Source organism: Bos taurus, chromosome 9 (genome assembly GCF_002263795.3).
Source record: "Bos taurus isolate L1 Dominette 01449 registration number 42190680 breed Hereford chromosome 9, ARS-UCD2.0, whole genome shotgun sequence".
NCBI lineage: Eukaryota > Metazoa > Chordata > Mammalia > Artiodactyla > Bovidae > Bos > Bos taurus.
Window position 1 is genome coordinate 98,735,585 of NC_037336.1, and position 7,857 is coordinate 98,743,441.

The following is a 7,857-nucleotide window of genomic DNA, read 5'->3' on the forward strand; positions in this document are numbered from 1 at the left end:
TTAAAAGCTATGGTCAAAAAAGTATATGAATGGCCAGTAAGAACTCAAAAGAAGTTCTCATTATCATAAACCACTGGGGAAATACAAACTGGAGCCACACTGAAACGTCAGAGCAGAGCCACCAGACTGCAAAGAATAGAGATGCTGATGACACCAGCACTCCCTTCCACTGTTGGTAGGAGGGGAAATGCTACGCCCACCTTAACCAGGACTCATTAATTTCACTCCTGGATATCTACCCAAGAGAAATGAAAACTTCTGTGTACTCAGTTACTTGCACATGAATGTTCATAGAGCTTTATTTATCATAACAGAGAACTGGAAACAGCCCACACGTCCATCCACAGGAGAATGGATGGACTAACTGCAGTCTGTACAATACAACACTGCTCAGAGGAGGCAGTAAAGGGCTGACGCCCGCACGGCGGTGGGTGAGGCCCAACACCATGCGGAAGAGAGGAGAACATGCAGTTGATCCCATGTCTGTGAGGGTCTTGCTGTTGTTCAGTCACTAAGTCGCATCTGACTCTTGGCCACTCCATGGACTGCAGCACGCCAGGCTCCTATGTCCTTCACTATGTCCTGAAGTTTGCTCAAACTCGTCCACTGAGTCAGTGATGCTATCTAACCGTCTTATCCTCTGTCACCCTCTTCTCCTTGTGCCCTCAATCTTTCCCAGCATCAGGGTCTTTTTCAACTAATCAGCTCTCTGCACTAGGTGGCCAAAGTGTTGGAGCTTCACTATCAGTCCTTCCAATGAACATTCAGGGTCGATTTCCTTTAAGATTAATTGGTTTGATCTTCTCAAGAGTCTTCTCCAGCACCACAACTCGAAAGCATCAATTCTTTGGCTGTGAACGTCTAGAAGAGGCAAAATAATCTAAAGCAGGAAAAGCTGAAACAGTAGTTACCTCTGACTGGACCAGGAGTAACTGGAAAGGGGCACTTTATGGGGAACTTGATGGGTGATGGAAATGGTCTCTATCTTAACAGAGGTTAACAAGTGTATGAATATGTCAAAAGACCAGCCAATATACACACAAAATCTATGTTTCATTGTAAATTGCTTCTCTTTAAAAAACTGTAAAATGCTGGAGAGAAAGGGCAGTGGTCCTTCTGGAATGATCTGGGAGGGATACTGGAATCCAGCCAGCCCCGCCCCCCCCCCACCCCCCCACATACCACAGGAAGAGGTGTGGACCAGCATGGGGCCCTGGTCTGGTGGGAAAGCACACCCCATCACCCCGAGTCAGGGCAGGCCTTCTTAGAACTGAAAGTCTTGAGATTGGTGACATCCCCAAAGGGCAGCGATGAGGATGGCTCTGTGGGCCCACCACACTTCCTCTCCCTGCACCAGCTGCCACCAGAGAGCAAGGGTTCCTCTCTCAACTACCAGAAGTTTTCAAGGTGCAAAAACCTCAGAGTCATCAGATACGCCTTCCCACACAGCACAGGAACCCCCAAGCACCACCCTCATGCCTGGCAAGGCCTGACCTGACCTGGGTCGACCAGATGTTCCATGTCATCTGCTGGGAGACATTTAGAAGTATCTATAATGTTTTCCATCCAAAAATGTTTGGCTGAGTCCATCAGGGTTCTAATAGCTCCATTTCAGAGGCAACACAGGACACAGAGGAGTGAGTTACAACTTCACAAGGAGGCAACTGAACAAATCCAGGAGGCAACTATTATGCAGCATAACCAGCCAAAATAAGTTGATGCCATGAAAAATGGACAGTTATGGATTAAAGAGACCTGAGGAACGTTGTCCCTTGGACTACAAGGAGATCCAACCAGTCCATTCTGAAGGAGATCAGCCCTGGGATTTCTTTGGAAGGAATGATGCTAAAGCTGAAACTCCAGTTCTTTGGCCACCTCATGCAAAGAGTTGACTCATTGGAAAAGACTCTGATGCTGGGAGGGATTGGGGGCAGGAGGAAAAGGGGACGACAGAGGATGAGATGGCTGGATGGCATCACTGACTTGATAGACGTGAGTCTGAGTGAACTCCGGGAGTTGATGATGGGACAGGGAGGCCTGGCGTGCTGCGATTCATGGGGTCGGAAAGAGTCGGACACAACTGAGCGACTGAACTGAACTGAACTGAAGGAACGTTAACAACCAGTAAAAGCAAATGGCCATGGTTTGGTTACTGGTTTGAACAAAATTACTGTAAATAACTCACAATTTGAACATAGACTAGGTATTGTGTGTGTGTGTGTGTGTGTGTGTGTGCGCGCGCTCGTGCTCGGTCGTGTCCAACTCTTTGCCACCCCATGGACTATAGCCTGCCAGGCTCCTCTGTCCACAGGATTCTCCAGGCAAAAATCCTGGAGTGGGTTGCCATTTCCTACTCCAGGGCATCTTCCCAACCCCAGGAATTTCATCTCATGCATTGGCAGACAGATTCTTTACCACTGAGCCACCCAGGAAGTTCAGACTAGGTATTAGATGAGAAGAAATTCAGTGAATTAGGAAGAGCTCATTAGGTAAATATACAAAACAGCATATTCATTTTGTCTAACTTTAAGATTTTTTTTTTTCAGAAGGAAACGCTCTAAGATAGTCACAGCAGTGATCTCTGAGCCATAGAAATGTGACATTTTTTGCACCTATTTTCTAAATTTCTACAACGATATGCACCACATCGGTTGTCAGTTAAGAGTGTGTTCCCTCCAAAATTCATCGGCTGAGGTCCTAGCCTTTAGATCTCAGGACCTGACCTTATTGGGAAAGAGGACGGCTGCAGAGGTAACCAGGAGGAGGTGATGCGGGAGCAGGCTGGCGCTCACCCCGCGTCACAGGTGTCCTTGTAGACGGGGGATTCGGGTGCAGGCAGAATGCGGGGCGAAGATGCAGGCAGAGGCGGGGTCCTGCTCCTGCGAGCCGGGAGGCCCGCAGGCCGGGAGCGCCAGAGGCCGGGGCCAGCGCTGCTCAGCCGGGCCTCACACTCTGCCCCAGCCCCCGAGGGGCGCCCCGGCCTGCGGCGGGGCTTTGGGGCCGCAGTCACGGCCCTGCAGCGTCCCAGACCAGGAGGAAGGGCTGAAGCTCCGAAGTCAAAAGCGCAAACGCAGGGCCCGGGTGGCGGGGGGCCGCCAGCCCGCTCCGTGCCAGGAGCTTCTATTTCAAGGGCACCAGGTTCCATCTTATAAACAGCTTTCCTGGCGAGAACATTCTTCCCCGCACTGCGCGACCCGCCGGGCTAGCCCGCCCGCGGGGCTCGTGAGTCAGGCTCCTCGTGAGTCACTTCTGCTCCGGAGCCGCGCAGGGCGGGGGACTGCGCTCCGGGGGCGGGGGGCTCGAAGCCGGGGGACCTGGGCCTCCCCCTCCCCCATTCCAGCTCCCCTCCTCCCTCCCCTCGCCCTCCCCCCGCTTTCCTCCCCCTCCCCCCACTTCTCTCCTCCCGCTCCCCCCACTTCTCTCCTCCCGCTCCCCCCTGGCCTCTCCTTCACCTCTGGCCCCCGCCCCCCTCCCCGCTCCCCTTCCCCTCCCCGCTCCCCTTCCCCTCCCCGCTCCCCTTTCCCTCCCCCTCCTCCCGTCCCCCGCACCCCACTTCTCTCCCCTCCCTCTCCGCCCTCTCCCCCCGCACCCCTCCCCCATTTCTCTCTCCTCCCCCCTCCCCCTTGCCTCCCCTCAAACCCCTTCCCCTTCCTTCTCTCCCCTCCCCCATCCCCGCCCCCTTCCCCCCGCCTCCCCCTTCTCTCCCCTCCCTTCCCCTCCCCCTTCTACCCTCCCCGTCTCCCCCTCCTTCTCCCGCTACCCGCCGCGGAGGCACCGAGAGGGGTGCTGAGCCAGCGGGTCCCGCGCCCTGGGAGGGCCGCCCACCGGCTGAGCGCGGCGTGTATTACTATAATGAGCCGCCTCCCCCCGACCCCGCTCCCTCTCCCTCGTCCCCTCCCCCTCCCCCTCTCGTCTCCCACCCCCGACCCCCTCCAGCACCGCCCCGGAGGCACCGGGAGGGGTGCTGAGCCAGCCGGTCCCGCCCCTGGAGGCCGCCCGCGGGCAGAGCGGGGTCTATTACTATAATGAGCCGCCTCGCCCTCCGTCACGCGGCCCGGAGGCCGGGCCCGAAACCCGAGCCGCGGGCGCGGCGGCTCCAAAACGCTCCGGGAATAACCAGGCCACGCTCCCCGCGCCCCGCGGAGGCCCTGGCCGCCGCTTCCGCCCAGGCTCCCCGGGATCGGGGCTTGGGGGGCTCACACGCTGAAATGCAATAAACGGGAACAATCGCAGGAAGTGTGGCGCTCTCTCCGCCTCGCGGGCGACACGGGACCCTGCTTATCACGGTGACAAGATTTATTCAGTTGCTGCAAACTTCCAAAGACTTCCTTTCCCAAAAGAAAGGCCGGGAGGAAGGTCATGTCCTTCGGCCACCTCCCCTGAGCCAGGCGTGCAGCTGCTTCAGTTCAAGCGGGTCCGTCAGGCGCCCCGCACCCCCAGCTCCCCCGTCAGGGCGCTGGAGACACCGATCCATCACTCGACGGGGCGGGCGAGGGAGGAGCAGGTCCCCGCGCCCGGGGACGCGCGTCCTGGTCACCTACCCCGCCCCACCCCCTGGGGAGGGAAGAGAGGGGTTGGGGGTCCCCCCAGCGCCCTCGGTGGGGACCCAAGCCTAACACCCTCCAATGGCACCCCCCGACCCTCCGCCCCCGGGCACCTCTTTGCTCCCTCTTGCCCCCGCGGCCACACAGGTCACCAATCTCACTTCCGTCCAGTCCCTTCCATGCTGGAAGGCCATCCTTGACACCCTCCGCCCCAGAGAAGAGCACACCCTGAGCTGCTCGTTGAGGCTCCTGGGCCCACGTCCTGTCCAGCTCCTTGTCTATGCCACCCCGCCAGGAGCCCCTGCCCTGTCCTTCCCTGGGTGACCAGGGGGAGCCCCTCAGAGCCTGCACCGCGCCCCCTGCGCGTGGACGGGGCTAACCTGGCACCGCTTACATTTCGATGGCGCCCGGGCGAGCAGAGGGCACGCCCTCAGCGCGCTGGGACTGAGGGAGACATGGCCAAACCAGAGTTGGGACTGAACATAGGCACAGGCATCCCTTGGTCCTCCATCGGGCGACCCTGCCCTGGAGACTCACCAGACAGACGGGCCCTGGAGACGCACCAGGAGCCCCGGACAGCGGAGCGGCCGCGGGGAGAGCCCCGCACCAGTCCCAGCAAAGGCAGCTGGACGGGGCTTCCCCAGGCCGAGCGAGGGCTCTGAAGGGACCCAGCGGAGTCTGAGCACCGTGGTCTGAGTAGGGGGCTGTTACAGGAACTGACACCAGGGCTGGTGTATTGGTTTGGGCCTGAAAACAGCACCTCCGCCTGCGATCTGCAGGACAAGGGGTGGCTCAGAGTGGGATGGTTTGTGAAGAAAAACGTATATCTGAGGGATGAGGGCCTTCCCTGTTGGCTCAGCTGGTAAAGAATCTGCCTGCAGTGCAGGAGGCCCAGGTTCAACTCCTGGGTTGGGAAGATCCCCTGGAGAAAGGAAAGGCTACCCACTACAGTATTCCCGCCTGGAGAATTCCATGGACTGTATAGTCCATGGGTCACAAAGAGTCAGATACGACGGAGCAACTTGCACTTTTGAAAGGGATGAGGGCCTTCCTCGAGAGCTATGTGAACCCACTCTGGAGAGCCCTGCTTCCGGGGGGGCTCCCCAAATTTCCTGACCCCAAAGCAAGAACCAGACCCCGACAGATCAGATCAGATCAGTCACTCAGTCGTGTCTGACTCTGCGACCCCATGAATCACAGCACGCCATGCCTCCCTGTCCATCACCAACTCCTGGAGTTCACTCAGACTCACGTCCATCGAGTCAGTGATGCCATCCAGCCATCTCATCCTCTGTCGTCCCCTTTTCCTCCTGCCCCCAATCCCTCCCAGCATCAGAGTCTTTTCCAATGAGTCACCTCTTCGCATGAGGTGACCAAAGTACTGGAGTTTCAGCTTTAGCACCATTCCTTCCAAAGAAATCCCAGGGCTGATCTCCTTCAGAATGGACTGGTTGGATCTCCTTGCAGTCCAAGGGAATCTCAAGAGTCTTCTCCAACACCACAGTTCAAAAGCATCAATTCTTCGGGGCTCAGCCTTCTTCACAGTCCAACTCTCACATCCATACATGACCACAGGAAAAACCATAGCCTTGACTAGACGGACCTTTGTTGGCAAAGTAATGTCTCTGCTTTTGAATATGCTATCTAGGTTGGTCATAACTTTTCTTCCAAGGAGTAAGCGTCTTTTAATTTCATGGATGCAGTGACCAACTGTAGTGATTTTGGAGCCCAGAAAAATAAAGTCTGACACTGTTTCCACTGTTTCCCCATCTATTTCCCATGAAGCGATGGGACCGGATGCCATGATCTTCATTTTCTGAATGTTGAGCTTTAAGCCCACTCTTTCACTTTCCACTTTCACTTTCATGAAGAGGCTTTTTAGTTCCTCTTCACTTTCTGCCATAAGGGTAGTGTCATCTGCATATCTGAGGTTATTGATATTTCTCCTGGCAATCTTGATTCCAGCTTGTGTTTCTTCCAGTCCAGCGTTTCTCATGATGTACTCTGCATATAAGTTAAATAAACAGGGTGACAATATACAGCCTTGACGAACTCCTTTTCCTATTTGGAACCAGTCTCTTGTTCCATGTCCAGTTCTAACTGTTGCTTCCTGACCTGCATACAAATTTCTCAAGAGGCAGGTGGTCTGGTATTCCCATCTCTTGAAGAATTTTCCCACAGTTTATTGTGATCCACACAGTCTAAGGCCTTGGCATAGTCAATAAAGCAGAAATAGATGTTTTTCTGGAACTCTCTTGATTTTTCCATGATCCAGCAGATGTTGGCAATTTGATCTCTGGTTCCTCTGCCTTTTCTAAAACCAGCTTGAACATCAGGAAGTTCACGGTTCATGTATTGCTGAAGCCTGGCTTGGAGAATTTTGAGCATTACTTTACTAGCGTGTGAGATGAGTGCAATTGTGTGGTAGTTTGAGCATTCTTTGGCATTGCCTTTCTTTGGGATTGGAATGAAAACTGACCTTTTCCAGTCCTGTGGCCACTGCTGAGTTTTCCAAAATTGCTGGCGTATTGAGTGCAGCACTTTCACAGCATCATCTTTCAGGATTTGGAATAGCTCAACTGGAATTCCATCACCTCCACTAGCTCTGTTCACAGTGATGCTTTCTAAGGCCCACTTGACTTCACATTCCAGGATGTCTGGCTCTAGGTCAGTGATCACACCATCGTGATTATCTGGGTCATGAAGATCTTTTTTGTACAGTTCTTCTGTGTATTCTTGCCATCTCTTCTTAATACCTTCTGCTTCTGTTAGGTGCATACCATTTCTGTCCTTTTTCGAGCTCATCATTGCATGAAATGTTCCTTTGGTATCTCTGATTTTCTTGAAGAGATCCCTAGTCTTTCCCATTCTGTTGTTTTCCTCTATTTCTTTGCATTGATCGCTGAAGAAGGCTTTCTTATCTCTTCTTGCTATTCTTTGGAACTCTGCATTCAGATGTTTATATCTTTCCCTTTCTCCTTTGCTTTTCGCTTCTCTTCTCCAGACAGCCATTTTGGTTTTTTGCATTTCTTTTCTATGGGAATGGTCTTGATCCCTGTCTCCTGTACAATGTCACAAACCTCATTCCATCGTTCATCAGGCATTCTATCTATCAGATCTAGGCCCTTAAATCTATTTCTCACTTCCACTGTATAATCATAAGGGATTTGATTTAGGTCATACCTGAATGGTCTAGTGGTTTTCCCTACTTTCTTCAATTTAAGTCTGAATTTGGCAATAAGGAGTTCATGGTCTGAGCCACAGTCAGCTCCTGGTCTTGTTTTTGCTGACTGTATAGAGCTTCTCCATCTTT